Genomic DNA, 15,767 nt, shown 5'->3' with positions numbered 1-15,767 from the left:
ATTAAGATATTTTCTAATATATTGGGACTGATTTATTTCATTAAATCAGCATTACTCCAAACACTCTTTAAAGTGTTTTCGAGTCTTCAAAATGATTTTTAAAGGTTAGGGCGGATCCCAAAACTCATTTTTATATTTAAGATCTTCCTTTAAAAGGGGATTTAAATATTCGCTCAAAACCTGAGGGATCCGGCTCTGTGGTGTAGTTTATATTCGCAACAAGGTTGCTGTTTTGATAAAAGAGTTTTTGATTACTTACCCAACACTCGGGAAGTAAAATTCTTGGAACAAGTTAATCCATTTACAGGCATCGCCTGGGAAATATTGGTGAGTTTTCCTTTCCAACTAGATACGACTTCTTGGTGGAGCCGTATCAACAAGTTTCTACTTGGGGAAAGGGGGGATGAGCTTTACGTTTCAGAGTCATGGATTTCATCTGAACTAGGAGTGGCGTAAGTGGTCGAGTGGCGCCGGCCCAGCCTTATTATATTGGCCCAATGGCCTGGAAGTTCCGCTAAGACGGTACATTCCTTAGGAGTCCAGTGTTCGGTTGACAAGTAAATCCGGCAGGTTCTCCTCTACATGTAGAAAATGGTGGGGTTGCACTACTACGACTGATCATCGTAAGTGGTCTTCCTGGCACAGCAAACTCCTGTAATGAGTTCATCATCCAGTTGGATAATTCTGCAACACTACCCGGAGCATTTCGATCGAAAGGCTATGAATGGGTGGTTGCCGAAGCTTTGACAGGGTCAAACAATTATAATGGTGTTTCCATTGAATGAAGTATCTCGTAACTTCGTTTCCTTTAAAAATATTTCAAAGATTGAATCTATTCAAGTCTTAACTTGTGGTCTCATCTATGGGATGACCTTTTGAAACTTATTATACTTTGAACAGTAGTAGTTCAAGTAGAATTCTAAAAATGGTATAAGTATAGTGAAGTAATTGGTAAATTCATCTTCCTTTAAGCTTATATCCAGTAAGTAATTACCTTACACTTGATAAAGGATTCCAGTAAGTTATCCATTTAGATACTTGCATTATTGTTTACACTATATATAATCTTGCGAGCTGTAATGCTCACTCTTGCTTCATTTCTTCATCACACAACAACAGTTAGGAAAGATGGCCAGACTCAAGCAGTCCCAGCGCAAGCGCGTGGGAAGCGTCCCGCGTCTTTCCGTTGATGTTGTAGCTGCTATAGCTGCAGAGGTAGATCTATTGGTAGATCAGGCATTCTACTTTTGGGAACCAAATATTATATAATTATAACTTGTGGTAGATCATGGCAATTAACTGAAACTTATCAAGTAATCATTTTGGGTTGTAATAACTTTTAAAATTGTGGATTCAAGGACTTGTACTTATTTCAATTTCATCTCTGAGACTATAACGGGTTGTGGTGTGTGTTAGTGTGGGGTCACAGCATGAGGTTATTTATTATTAATTAAGTGGAGTGATATTGTGGAAAGAAAGACCGTGACGACCCGGATCCCCGACCCCGGATCTGGGGGTGTTACATCCTTAGCAGCTGCAAAACAAGGCAAAAAACAAAATAAGTGGTGTTAATAATGCATGAAATGAAATAAAGTTGAGAAGGGAAGAAAAATACCCTGTTGAGAAACAGAGGATAGTCCCACGTGAATGAGGGAGAACTCCTCTAAGAGAGTCCAGCTGGTAGTAGTGACGTCATCCTGAGTAAGCCCATTATAAATAATAGTTTCCTCAGGAGTTAAGTGAATGGATTTGAGGCTACCATCACTGACCTTCCCGAAGGAAGATCGGAAGAGTGTGCCCCAGTCACCATTCTCCAAACGTAACCCAACGAAACTATTCCTCCAATTTTGGTTGTTATCGGGAATGGAGGCGCTGTTAAAGATATGTTTACTTTTGGGCCTTTGCTTAACATAGACCCAACCACAAATACTGGAAGAGCTATTATAGCACTGAAAGACCTTCCTAAAAAGAGCCACGGAAAGGGGAAAACCCTTCCTAAGGCAGCAGACCATAAAACATAAAATGTTCCTCCAAGCGTTTGGAGGAAGCTGACACGGGTTGATTTGTAAATCAGCTAAAAGATAAGGAATGAAAGGATGGAAAGGAAACCTAAGCCCATCATTAAGGGCATCTATATAAATAAAGAGAGTGTCGGGTTTCCAGTGGCAAGTACGGTCACCACCAGAGACTGGAACTAATCTAAGAGGAAGAAGGACATTATAACGTGCATTTAGTTTATCGAAATCAATGTTGTGCCAAGTGTTACAATGATTAAAAGAATCGAGATGTGCAGTAGAGGGATATTCATCCCCCTAGTGTTAATCATATCGATTAAAGACATATACGAAGAAGGGATCTCGATATCCTTACCTCGTTTTGAAGCCGAGGCTATCTTGGCCGCCCTCTCAGAACTCTTGTCAGCCATTAGTAAAGTTGGAAAAGCCTGGAAACTTTGAAAGGGAGGAGGTTGGAAACTAAGGGAGGAAAGTTGAGAGAGGAGGAAGTTGAGTATTTTGGAAATGAATGAAATGAAGAGTGAAGAGTGTGAAGGAGAGCAGACTCCTCCCACCTTTATATAGGGGGGAAAAGAGGAAATTGGGCCTAGAAAAGCCCATTCAGGCCAAAAAATAAGAAGGTTCTGGAATTATCCAGGAAATTCCTGGAAAATTCAAGAGAAAAACTTGAGTTTTTTGAAGATTCTGGAAGAATCAAGAACAATCCTAGAAGAATTTGGAATTGGGCTTAGAAAACAAAAGCCCAGCTCAGAAAAAGGGCCCAATTTTAGAAAAAAGCAAGCCCAGTTAAGGGCCCAAGTGTTTAAAAAACCCAGGTAAAAAGGCCCATGGATTAGGCCCAAATGATTTTAGGGGGTGGAAAAGAAGCCCAGTTGAAAACAATGGGCCCAAAGGATAGCCCAATAAAACCAGCCCAAAAAAGGGAACGATGGCCCAAAAGAATCCAGCCCAGGTTTAAGGGCCCAAATCCAAATTACAGAAATATATACGAGAAATTAATATATTTAAAAACCCATTCGACCAGGAAATATAAGGAAATCCTGATCGAAGCCACTGAGGTCGAAATCCTGTCGATCAAGGCTAAAATACAGCCTTATTTCAACCAGAATGAAGATCCATTTGACCAAGAAACACGAAGGAATCCTGATCGAAGCTCTCGAGGTCGAAGTTTTGTCGATCAAGGCTGAAAAATAAGCTTAATTCGACCAGAATTAAGACTCATTCGACTAGAAATGAAGAGAAGATCCTGATCGAAGGGACTCTTCCCGAATTTCTGTCGACCTGGGCAACTAAAGGAGGTTAATTCGGTCAAAATCAGGGTTCCTGACCAAAAATCCTGATCGAAATTAATGTCCTGCTCGAAGATTTCTGCTCAAAAATAAAAATAAAATATATATATAGGAAAAAATCCTGGCCGAATTTCGACCAGGATTCTTGCTCGAAAACATCCACCTCGAAAAGCCTTCGACCAGGGCTAAATGAAGGTTAATTCGACCAGGATCCTGGTCGAATAGGATTCCTGGTCGAAATCTGTTAAAAAAAAGAAAGAAAAAAAGGAAAAAGAGGGAAGAAAAAGAAAAAAAAATTCCTGAAAAATTATATAAATTGAGGAAATTCCTTAAAATATTTTTGAAATATTTTCAGAAATAAGGAATAAATCCAGAAAAATAAGGATAAATCCCAGAAATTAAGGGAAAAATCCAGAAAAATAAGGATAAATCCCAGAAATTAAGGGAAAAATCCAGAAAAATAAGGATAAATCCCAGAAATTAAGGGAAAAATCCAGAAAATTAGGGAAAAATCCCGGAATCAAGGGAAAAATTCCTGGAAATTAAGATAATTTCTGAATAAAAGGAAAAATCGTTGTAAACGTGTAGGTCGCTCCACACTTTACGCAAAAACGAAACCCTGTAAGGGAATGAATAGACTTAACTTCTGCGAAACCTAATCAATGTTTCCCAAAAGTTGGGGGGCAAATGATAGGGATAAATAAATCCTGATTGTATAATTAAATATTGTATTAATTATACAAGGTGTGGGCTGCTAGGCCCAATAAAAAGATGTATGATATTCAGACCAGCAAGGTTACCATATTGATCGGGACTGATGGACCAGATCAGGCCTGATGGAACAAAGAGGGCCCAAAACCCTGAATATTAATTAAATTCGTAATTAATTAATAAGGGAGAAAAACAACTATTAAGATAAGTCCTAGTGGGGATGTAAATCCTTGTAGATTGGCCTCCAAGGGACCTCATAGGATAAGGAATCAACTTCCTACTTCCTAGGACTCCTAAGTCTATCCTAATTCAGAGACTTGACCACCAAGTCTCCTATACCAAGTCCAATTCAAGGACTCCCACATCTATATAGAGGGCCTCACCCCACAAATCAAAACTACGTTTTTTGACTTGATCCTTGGCAATCAGCAAGGTACGTAGGCATCTTGTTAAGGCAGATTGAGTTACGAAACACAAGAGCAGTCAAATCGAGCCTTGAAGCTCACGTTCCTTAGTACTAAATACAACAATTATATATATATTAGTTTTTAATCCATAACAAGGAGTATTAATTTTACTACTATAAATAGCCTAATTATTAATTAATTATAATTATTAAATCAGTTAAATTCAGAAAAATACAAAAATTCTCTATAATTCGGGTCGGGAAGAACAGGGTCGGGTCGAGAATTCAAGCCGTGATTTTGAGCAGATTACAGCACCAAAACAAGCGATTCAAGTACCCAAATCGAAGGTGTCGATCCGTTCTTTCCATTTCTAGCATCAATTTCAAGTTTTAATTCGTAGTTTTTGATTTTTGATTTCTAGGGTTTATGTTCGAATTAGGGCTTTTTGATTTCAGGGTTATTTTGATGTTTTGATGATTGATATAGCTTGGTTATGTAATTTACAGTTGATTCATGGTGTTTAATTGATAAAACGATACCTAGATAGCAAAGTTCGATTATTAGGGTTTATACCGAATTTTAAAATTATAACTCGATGATTTCTGTGAATCTTTGGTTCTTGAAAGGTTAGGGCTTTGATTGTATATGTTCTTAACTTTAATTTGCACTATAGAACGTTAAGTTTCATTTACAGAATCAGAAGATGGGTTTTTGGCCGGAGTTGAAGTTGGTGTTTGATCGATTTTGGCCGGAGAAGTTGTTATAGGGATGATTCCGGGATGTTTTGCTTATGATTAGATTGCTGTGTTGATTTGCAATGAAAAGCACCCAAGAGCCGTATCAAACGGTGTTGATTTGGGGCTGTAATTGATTCACCAGAATCCGGTGAAGTCGCCGGATTCTGGAAAAATCCGGTCATGTTCTTCATGACCCGGATGGTGACCCGGTTCACCCGTGTGGTTGACCCGGTTTTGATCTGTTTTGTCAGATGGTTGGTTTCTGACAAATGTTTCTGGAATTTTAACTATTTAATTATATTTTATAAAATCAGAAATCAGTTTTTATTAATTCTGAAATTTAATTAAAAATCAGTTTTAAATTCTGAAAAATATTATTAATAATTCCTAAATTATTTTCTTAAATTATAAATTCGGATTTAGTGATTTAATTAAGTATTTAATTATTTATTTATTTATTTATTTATTATTTAGTAATTAAATAATTATTTAACAATTAAGTATTAAAATTAATCGAATACTATGATTAAAGATTCGATAATTAGGGGAATAAAACGAATAACTCGTAATTATACGAGTACTTGAACGATAAGTTCGATTAATATTATTATTATTATTATTCGGATGATAGTTAATTGTTCGTAAAATATCGTAATAATTACTCGTGGCGGGTAATTAAATACAGATAGTTGATTTAAGTCGCATAAACTGAAATAATAACCGTAATGTTTCGATAATTATGCGAGAAACGCGAATAACTCGTAGAAATACGAGTAGTGGATCGTTGAGTTGAAATATGATTCGAATAATATCTCATTTATTTAATAATTAACGTATGAGTTAATGATATCGATTATTTACTTATAAATAATCGATCTAATCGAATAAATAACGATAAGTTGTAAATATTTGTAATAAATTGTGATTAATCCTTATAATTAGGGATTAATTATTTTAAATTATTAAATAATTAATAATTAATTATTTATTAGTTATTTATTTATTAATTAGTTAAAAGTGATTAATTATTTCGATAATTAATCACATAATTTTCAATAAATCATAACTTATTCATTTTAACTCCAAAAATTATAAAAAAAATTATTTTTGACTTTGATTTTTCTTAAATAATTTTTTTAGGATTTAAAAATTTGTAATAATTATTTATAGTAAATAATAAATTGAATTATCAGTGTTTAATTGATAATAATTCAACCGTTAGTCCGAATTGAGCGAAACGAAAGCCATTTTACTCAGAAAAATGAATTCTTTTCATTAAAAGTAATATAAAGACCTAATTTCTTCTAGAAATTAGTTGACTTTATTAATTACTTGATTATCAGTCGAAACGCGTACCGAGACGAGTCCGAAAAATTCCGGAAAAATGGGAAATGAGGCAGAAGGTGATCAGCGGAGCAATCAGCGAATCGATTTTGATTCTAAAAATTATTTTTACTATGAAAATGATTATGTGCTTATGTGTATTATGTGGTTAATCGAGTCTTACTTGTTTATATGTAATATAAGAGTCAGTCATAAGCGTATGGGTAGATAATAGGAACGAAATGAAGTCGATTCAAGATGCAATTGAAGTACAAAATGACTTAACCAGTCTATTTTGCTAACAGAAGCTAAGCCAGCAAGGCAGGTCGAGTAGGTGATAGACGAAAGTGATTTAATTGCAGTAAGTCGCGCAGAAGGCAAGTTTCTCCCCTATTCTACTTTCAGAATAGTAATATTCATTTCGAATTCTTATTACGCTTGTACTCCTTTAATTCTTTTATTCATATTTCAGTTCGATTCTTGAATTATTCTCTTCATTTGAATTCATTATTCATATTCCAATTGTTACTCACAATTATTGATATATTCTGGTGATTAGAATATATCAAAGCATACCAATTGTTTCGGTTGCTATTCCAGGGACTGGATAATACTACTTTTGGGATTAAGTCTACTTAATCCTAAGGACCGGGACATAACCGGATCCTTGAGATGGGCCGTAGTGCCTGGGTGCCCGATGGGATCTATATAGTGAGATATAGATTTGGACTGTATCCTGGCTGATCAGCAGGGTATAGCTGCGAACTTGAGTCCAATTTAGTTCATTTGTAATTGCCAGTAATGGCCTTCTTTCTATTCTTGTAGGGTTATATCTTTGCAGATATACCCGGGTTACGGATTCAATTACATTGCTTTAACACTATTTATATTTTGTGGACTTGTTGAGCAAATTTTTGGCTCACCCTTTTGTTGTTATTCACCTTATTGTTTTCAGTTAAGAAGGAATATGAAACCCATCAGGACTCGAGTGGTAAAGAAGCGGGTCAAGCCTCGAGATCCTCTCATACCCAAGGTATTGATCCCAAATCAGGAAGAAAGCTTTGAGTTGCCCGAGTAGGTGGAGTGTTGATAAATAGTGTGTGTGTTTGAATAAAAGCTAAACTTAGTTTAAAATGAATTAGACAATGGCTTGTAATAAAGAGAGTTGTGAGATTTTGAATTTGGTTTGTAATAAAATAGTTAGTGGTTCTTGTTTTCATACTTCAACCTAAAAAGATCTTGGTTAGTGTTTAAAAAGGGGTTTAGTTCTATTTATATATTAATTGTTAATCAGATTGTACAGGTTTGGTGATTAGCTAGTAACCCCCAGACTTATACCCTGGGTTTGGAGGGCGTTGCAATCATGCAACACTATGAATGAAATATAACTATATGCAACATGAATCTATATAAACTATATGGACATACACAAACTAATCCTTACATTATCACCCCCAAACTTAAAATTTTCAATGTCCTCATTGAAGGTAATAATAAGGATTTCAGGCATACCTAGTTGTCAGAAAGATCACCCTCCTCGGGTGGAGGATCAGGTGGCCAATCAACCTCGACACCAGTGGCTCGAAAAATAGTGCCCAAAGCCTGTGTGAAATCTGTAGAAAAATGACGGTGAATGTCGTGCATGGCCTCTATACGCCTAGTTACTCGCCTGTACTGCTCATCACCAACCTTAGTCCTCTCAACTACCTACTACACATGAGCAGAACCCTCGATAGGTACTGGAGGATTCGTTTAGATACCCTCTACATCATCAAAAATATATCCCAAGCCCTTATTATGGGGTGCACCTAAGAATGCCTAACTCAAGTGATCTGGTAGTGGGTGAAGCTCAAGTGGGGAAACATCTTCAATTGACGGCTCAAGACGTTCCTGAGAAATTTTCAGCTCTTCTAACCCAAGAGAATCGAATGGCATATCCAACTTCCTCTTCCATGGAGGTGCATTCAAAACTTGCAGTTGCTCTGCTCCTTCTTCCTTTTTAATAATTGATTCCCCTATTAAGGATCTCTCTAAGGTATCTGACTTTGGCAATTGCTCAAGCTCCGAATTCACGATAGAGTCGACCCACTCTACTTTAAAGAACTCCTCTTTAGCTGTGGGTAACTTTATTGTCTTGAACACATTAAAAGTGACCTTTTGATCGTGAAACTTCATCATAAGCTCTCCTTTTTGCACATCGATCATAGTTCGGACAGTAGCTAAGAATGGTCTCCCCAAGATAATGAGAATCTCCTCCTCAAAGTCAAGAATTACAAAGTCGGAAGGAAAGATAAGTTTATCCACCTTGACCAACACATCCTCCACAATGCCTCATGGATATGTAATAAAACGATCAGCCAATTACAAAGACATATATGTCGGCTTCGGATCGGGTAGGCCAAGCTTCTTAAAGATAGACAAGGGCATCAGATTGATGCTAGCTCCCAAATCACATAAACACTTGTCGAATGACAAGTTTTTGATGGTGTAAGGAATAGTGAAACTTCCAGGATCTTTAAGCTTCGGAGGCAACTTCTGTTGCAGCACAACACTGCATTCCTCCGTAAGAGCAATGGTCTCTAAGTCATCGAGCTTCACTTTCAATACCTTTCATAAACCTCACATAGCTAGGCATCTGTTTAAGAGCTTCAGCGAAAGGTATGTTGATATGAAGTTTCTTGAACACCTCCAGAAACTTAGCAAATTGTTTATCCAACTTCTGCTTCTATAGCCTTTTAGGAAAAGGAGGTGGAGGATAAACCTGTTTTTCCCCTGTATTACCCTAAGGAGGAGTGTGTTCCATAGTTTTCTTCCTTGATTCCACCTCGACATCCTTCTGCACCACTTTTTCAGCCACAACTGCATTTTATGAAACTTGAGATTTTTCAGGCTCTTCGTCTTGCAGAATTTGGGGGCTTGTGACCTTTCCAGACCTCAAGGTGATGGTGTTCACCTGTTCTTCAACTTCCCTCTTTCCTGGATTGGCTTATGTATTACTAGGAATTGTTCCCGGTGGTCGATTCAATAAGACATTAGCAATTTGCCCTATTTAGTTCTCCAGAGTCTTGATAGAAGCAGCCTGGATTTGGCATATAAGTGCCTGGTTTTTGCACATAAGCCGCAACTCCTCCAATTCAGATTTTTCATTCAAAGATTGACCTACATCATGAGTTTGTTGTTGATGTTGGAGTTGTTGTCTTGGTGCAAATTCTTACTGAAAACCAGGAGGGTTGAATTGATTGGATCCAAAGTACTGATAAGGTTGTTGTACCGCATTCTAATTATTGCTCCAGCTGAAGTTAGGCTGATTCCAGTTGTCAAGATGATAAATGTCTGGAACTAGTTGCTGCAATTTCTGAAAGTTGCTCAGAAACTGAGCTGATTCACTAGATATCACGCATTACTCCGTCGCATGCGAACCTGCACACAACTCATAAACTCTGGTTATCTGATTAACACCATAGTTAGCCAGCGAATCGATCTTCATAGAAAACGCCTTTAGTTGAGCAGTGATAGCCGTAGCTGTATCCACTTCAAGAACTCCTGCTACCTTGCCCTGTGGCAATCTCTGGATTGGATACTGATATTCATTAACAACCATCAGTTCAATTAGATCATAATCTTCTTTATCACTCTTTGCCCATATTGCTCCACCTGATGTTGCATCGAGCATGGGTCTTGACTGTGCTTCCAACCCGTTATAGAAGCAATTGATGATCATCCAATCAGGCATTCCATGATGAGGACACTTCCTAAGCATCTCCTTGTAGCGCTCCCAAGCTTCACATAGAGTTTCTCCCGATTATTCCGCAAATTGAGTAATAGCTCCTGATTGCAGCTGTCTTCGCCATAGGGAAGAATTTAGTGAGAAACTTTTGAGCAAGATCTTCCCAAGTAGTAATCTAACCAGCTGGTAGAGAGTGTAACCATGTCTTAGCCTTGTCCCTCAGAGAGAATGGGAACAGTCTCATTTTCACCGCATCCTCAGACACACCATTGAACCTGAAGGTGTCGCAGATCTCTATGAAATCCCTGATGTGCATATTAGGATCTTCTGTTGGAGCACCCCCAAACTGAATTGAATTATATACCATCTGAATTATGCCAGGCTTGATCTCAAAGGTATGAGCTGCGATAGATGGCCTGACAATGCTAGATTGAATGTTATTGATCTTTGGTTGAGAATAATCCATCAATGCTTTCGTTCGTGCTGCTGGATCTCCTATTGTAATGAGTACGAAATATGGTCGAAAGAAAAAATTTCTATTTGTTATTCTTATTTATATTGAATTCTTATTCTCACACAACAAGTAAACCGTGAAAGTAAAAGAGTCCGAGTCAGTGAACTTTAACGACCACTGATGACAAGTACATAAACTAAAAATTAACACCGAGCCCCCTGCAGCGGCGCCAAAAACTTGTTAGGACGTTCACACGCGCTAATAATACACGCAAGTATACGCGTTCGCAAGTAGTATAAGATTTAGATCAAATTCGTTCCCACAGAGACTGGTTTAGGTTAAGTTCAATTTATACACCTATGCAACAATGATATGGTTATTATCCAATGCTAAGACAAATAACAAGTTGAGATTGTTTATAACTAAGAATTAAACTAACAATTATAACTAAGAGAACAAGAATGGTTGAATTAATATATATGAGAAACATGGGATCCTAACTTCATTAAATACTTCATTCAATAGCCTTTTTGTTCTTAACTTTAGCATATAATGGTGATGACACTAATCAGATAACACGAAACTAATAAATGCCAACTTTTATTGTACGAATACCCTACTACCAAGCATCCACAAAAGAGATAGAAGTTGAATAAACACCAATTATGCTTAGTCCTTATATGTCTATAAGAATTGAAAACATAATGATTTAATGCGCAGGTTATCTATCGTGATTACATAGGGCAAGTAAGATGGTTAAAATTACCTACGAATCATGCATAACAATAACACATGAACCTATACTAGCATGGCAAGTTCTAAACCTCTATATTCACTGTCACTTCAACATAGATTAACACGCTATCTTATATGTTAGCTACGCACATAAGACGAATAAGCACAACCAATACTAGGTTATCATACAATCACCACACACTAAGGTATCGAGACAATTTAACTAAAGAAATCCATAAATAAATCTTCTAGAACCCCATGATAATGATTAGTTCATAATCGAACTCATCATCACCATGGGTTCCAATGAAAGCATGATAATAAAAAATATAAGAGTACTAGGGTTCAAAGACAAAAACAAGCATCCAAGTATCGCCTAAATCAAAGAAAACAAAAGTCTTCTTCTCCGTAGCCATCTCGTACTCTCTAGGTCTTCTTATTGCTCTCCTAGGTCTCCTTGTTGTTAAAAACGTCTTTTTATTGGTATATATAGGCTCCCGGATGACCAGGACTCTCAAAATCTTCAATTTCGATTAAAATCAGGATTCTTGGGTAGAAACCGGGCGCGGGTGCGCTGTTTCCAGGCGCGGCCGCGCTGGAATAGTGTTTTTAGCAGCGCGGGCACGCTGGTTCTGGAACGTTCTAGATTCTGGGCTTTTCTCTTTGGGCTTCCGACTTACTGGGCTTTTTATCCCTTCATCTTCATTTCCTTCCTTATATAAAGGAGTGAGTAGAGTCAATCACTCCTCACTTTCTCATTTCTGAATATTCTTTCTCTCTTCTTCTCTTAAAGATATTGGAGAAATAACTGTAGGTCGGATTTTTTGAGTCTCAAAGCTTTCGCTTTTAGAAAACCAGTCCCCTTTTTGCGGCATTACTTCAGGTAAATACCCTCCCCTCTTCTTTTCTTTGCTCGTTTTTGCATAGTTTATGTTTAAAATTATCTTCTTTTATGCCCTTTTTCAGATGGCTGATAAGAGAATGACCCGTTTGGCCAAGATGAACGTGGCCAAAAAGTCTAATGAATTCCCCATTCGGTCAAGGTACACTTCCCTGATTGATATGATCAACACTCGAGGGGATGAGTACTCGTCTAATGCGCAACTGGACGCGCATGATCATATCAGTATCTTCCGGGATGCAAAGGAGTTGGATAAGTTGAGAACTTATTTCAAGATCAAGGAGCCCTTCAAGCTGGTTCTTGCGGGTCCGGCCGACAGGGCCTGCCAATAGAAGAAAGACGTTCTATGCGTCTACAAGGACACTTTAAGGGCATGTATCAGACTCCCCTTTCATCCTTTTATCCCTGTTTTGCTAGCTGATGTGGGCATCTGCCCTTGCCAACTCCCTCCAAACTCTTGGAGGTTGATTCTTTGCTACTTGTCGCAATGCGCCAAGAACGACGTCCCTCCTTCTATCGCCGTGTTCAGAAAGATATTTCAGTTCAAGAACAGCCCTGACAAGAATCCGGGGTGGGTTTATTTGAACCAATGCCCCACTGTTCCTCACATAGTGAACGGGAAGTCCATCCCCGACAATAACTTGGGGTGAAAAAAGGAGTTTCTTTACATCCTCTAGGAAGGTGGCGACTGGGGGACTCTCTTTCACTCATCTTTTGGGCAGGCTGTGGATGGGAGCCCGAATGATATAGTTTTGACCGAGGAGGAGACTAGGGCCTTCAACCTCCTCACCCAAGATAATGGGACTTCCCACTCTTGGGATCTTATCAGGGAGACAGTTCTTGTGGAACGTGGCCTTTCTTCCGTTCCTAAAAAAGGTATGTTTTCTTACTTTTCTAGTTTTCTTCATTTCTCCCACCTTTTACTTTACTATTTTCTCAATCTACTTCACTTATTTGTTGTAGTTGCTGAGAAAATTGAAGAGGCTACCAAGCCTAAAAACCTGGAAATGACCAGGATGAAACACGCCGGGAAGGTATTCAAGGACCCGTGCCTTGGGGATCGCTTCCCAGAGTTCCTTCTTCAGGCGAAGGAAGGAGACGAGGAAGGCCCCAGCCAACCTTTGTGTACAAAACAGAAACCAGGGGCTTTCTTCCAACCTGCCTGGGGAATCCGGGGAAAGGATTCGATAGTTGGCAATACAGCACTTGCCAAGGAATGGTCTATGCATTCTATTTCCACTGTAGACTATCATGACCTCGTCCTTCAACAGGACTTGGAGGCTAACGAGCTTTTCGGTGCTCAGGCCCTGGCGACGGTACGTCTTTTTTTTTTGTTATCCATAGCTTTCTGTCATGTTTTTTCTTGTTTCTCACTTTTTCTTTGTCTCTTGTAGGTGAATTTCCATTTTCAAGGGGCACTTCACCAAGCCAAGGCTTGGAAAGTTGGACTAGAAGACACAAACAAGAAGCTGGAGGAGGCTAACCAGCGGATAGAGGCTCTCCAAGCCCAACTTGCCTCCTCAACTTTTGATCTTGAAACGGCCCGGGCTGAGATTGTTATTCTTAAGGCCCAGAAGGACAAGGCCTTTGACGGCTGGATGGATACTCAAGAATTCAAGGACTTAATGGTAGAGCACGATGCCCTCATTCATCCAGTAAGCTATAAGGAAGGCTAGGACGCTGCTGTAGAGGCTATCTAGGATGAGTTTCCTGAGGTTCTTGAACAATCTTCCTTCCCTTGCCCTGTGCAAGTCCCAGCACTTGGAGGCATTGCAGATAAGCTCGTTGATCTTATTAAGAAAGTCACTTCAGCGTCCCCCGACAGATCGCCATCAGGAAGCCAGGTCCAAGGCCAAAAAAGAAAGGAGCCCGAATCAAGCTCTGAAGAGGAGGAATCTTCTTCTGAGGAAGAAGCCGAGCCTATTACAAAGAAGGCGAGGGTGGAAGAGCCTCCAAAACCAGCATCCCCTAAGGCATCTAAGATGCCCGAGGGTAGTTCTGAGGAGACCTCTGCGGAGACTTATGAAGAAACTTTCGAGGGGCCAACTCAGGAGACGTCCGAGGAGACTTCAGATAGCGGCTCCGAAGAATCTGAGCCTTCTAAGGCTTGACTTTTCGCATTATGTACTTTTTCTTTTTTTTAGATATTCTTAAACTTTGTAATCGACTTTGGATGTTTTGACTTGTTTTGTCTAGGTATTATCGTAGTTTTTCCGAGTTTCCAAACTCAAGTTTATAACTTGGTTTTATCCTTCACAATATAACAATCTAATAGGCTAGATTAAGCTGAACGCTTTTCATTATAACTTGGTATTATCGATACCTTACACGACATGGGTTCAACCCTGATAAAACTAAACATATCTTCTATCAAATATATAAAGATCCTAAGCAAATAAAGCTTCAAGGTGCTTTTAAACCTACTCGTCATTCCGACAAGTGAGAATCGAGCTTTAACTATTTTACACATAGTAAACCTTCAGGTTTTGTGCATGCCAAGTTCTTGGGACTTCAAAACCATCCACAGTCTCCAGCTTGCAGGTTCCTCTCCCTTGTACACTTTTGACCTTATATGGCCCTTCCCAATTCGGGGAAAGTTTTCCTCTCTGCCCAACACCAGAAGCTTCCACCTTCCTCAGGACTAAGTCACCTTGCTTAAAAAACCTTTCCTTAACCCTTAGCTTGTAGTAGAACGAAGCTTTTTTCTAATATTCCACTATCTTTACATGTGCCTCATCTCATACTTCATAAATTAGATCCAGGGCTAATCTTTGCCCTTCCTCATTTTCCTCAGCATTGAAAGCTTGAATCCAGGGAGAGGAATGTGATATCTCTACAGGAACAACCGCTTATGCCCCATATGCTAACATGAAGGGAGTTTCTCCAGTCGTGACTCTACAGGTAGTCCTATAGGCCCATAGTATTGGGAGTATATCATCCACCCAGTTACTCCTCGACTTCTCGATCCTCTTCTTTAGTCCATCCAGGATTATTCGATTCGCCACTTCTGCTTGCCCATTGGCTTGTGGGTGAGCCATAAAGGTGAATCATAATTCAATTTTATTCTCTTCACAATACTTCTTGAATTCCTCATTGTTGAACTGTGTTCCGTTGTCAATGACTAGAATACAGGGAATTCCATACCGGCACATAATATTTTCCTACAGGAATTGTACAACCTGCTTAGTTGTGATTTTAGCCAAAGGCTTGACTTCAATCCACTTAGTAAAATAATCAATGGCTACAATCAGGAACTTCCTTTGTACCGTGGCCATGGGGAAAGGCCCAAGTATATCCATTCCCCACATAGCAAAGGGGATAGGTGAGTTGATGGAGGTCAGCATCTCGGGGGGTTGTCTAACGACAAGTGCATGCTTCTGACAGCGGTCACACTTCTTCATATACTCTTTGGCATCAACCATTATTTGTGGCCAATAGAAGCCTAAACAGGTTATCTTATGAGCTAGT

General features: G+C 38.8%; 1 non-coding gene across 1 annotated transcript; it reads left to right on the top strand.

Annotated features, from left to right (window-relative positions):
- The first annotated feature begins 10,213 nt into the window (after positions 1-10,213).
- LOC141669179 (small nucleolar RNA R71) lies at positions 10,214-10,318 on the top strand. Its single transcript, XR_012553469.1, has one exon. It is a non-coding gene; the product is annotated as a small nucleolar RNA R71 (small nucleolar RNA).
- Positions 10,319-15,767: the final 5,449 nt, after the last annotated feature.

This window comes from Apium graveolens, chromosome 6 (genome assembly GCF_009905375.1).
Source record: "Apium graveolens cultivar Ventura chromosome 6, ASM990537v1, whole genome shotgun sequence".
Classification (NCBI taxonomy): Eukaryota; Viridiplantae; Streptophyta; class Magnoliopsida; order Apiales; family Apiaceae; genus Apium; species Apium graveolens.
The sequence above is the reverse complement of the archived record's forward strand: the minus strand, read 5'-3'. Positions and strand labels throughout refer to the sequence as shown.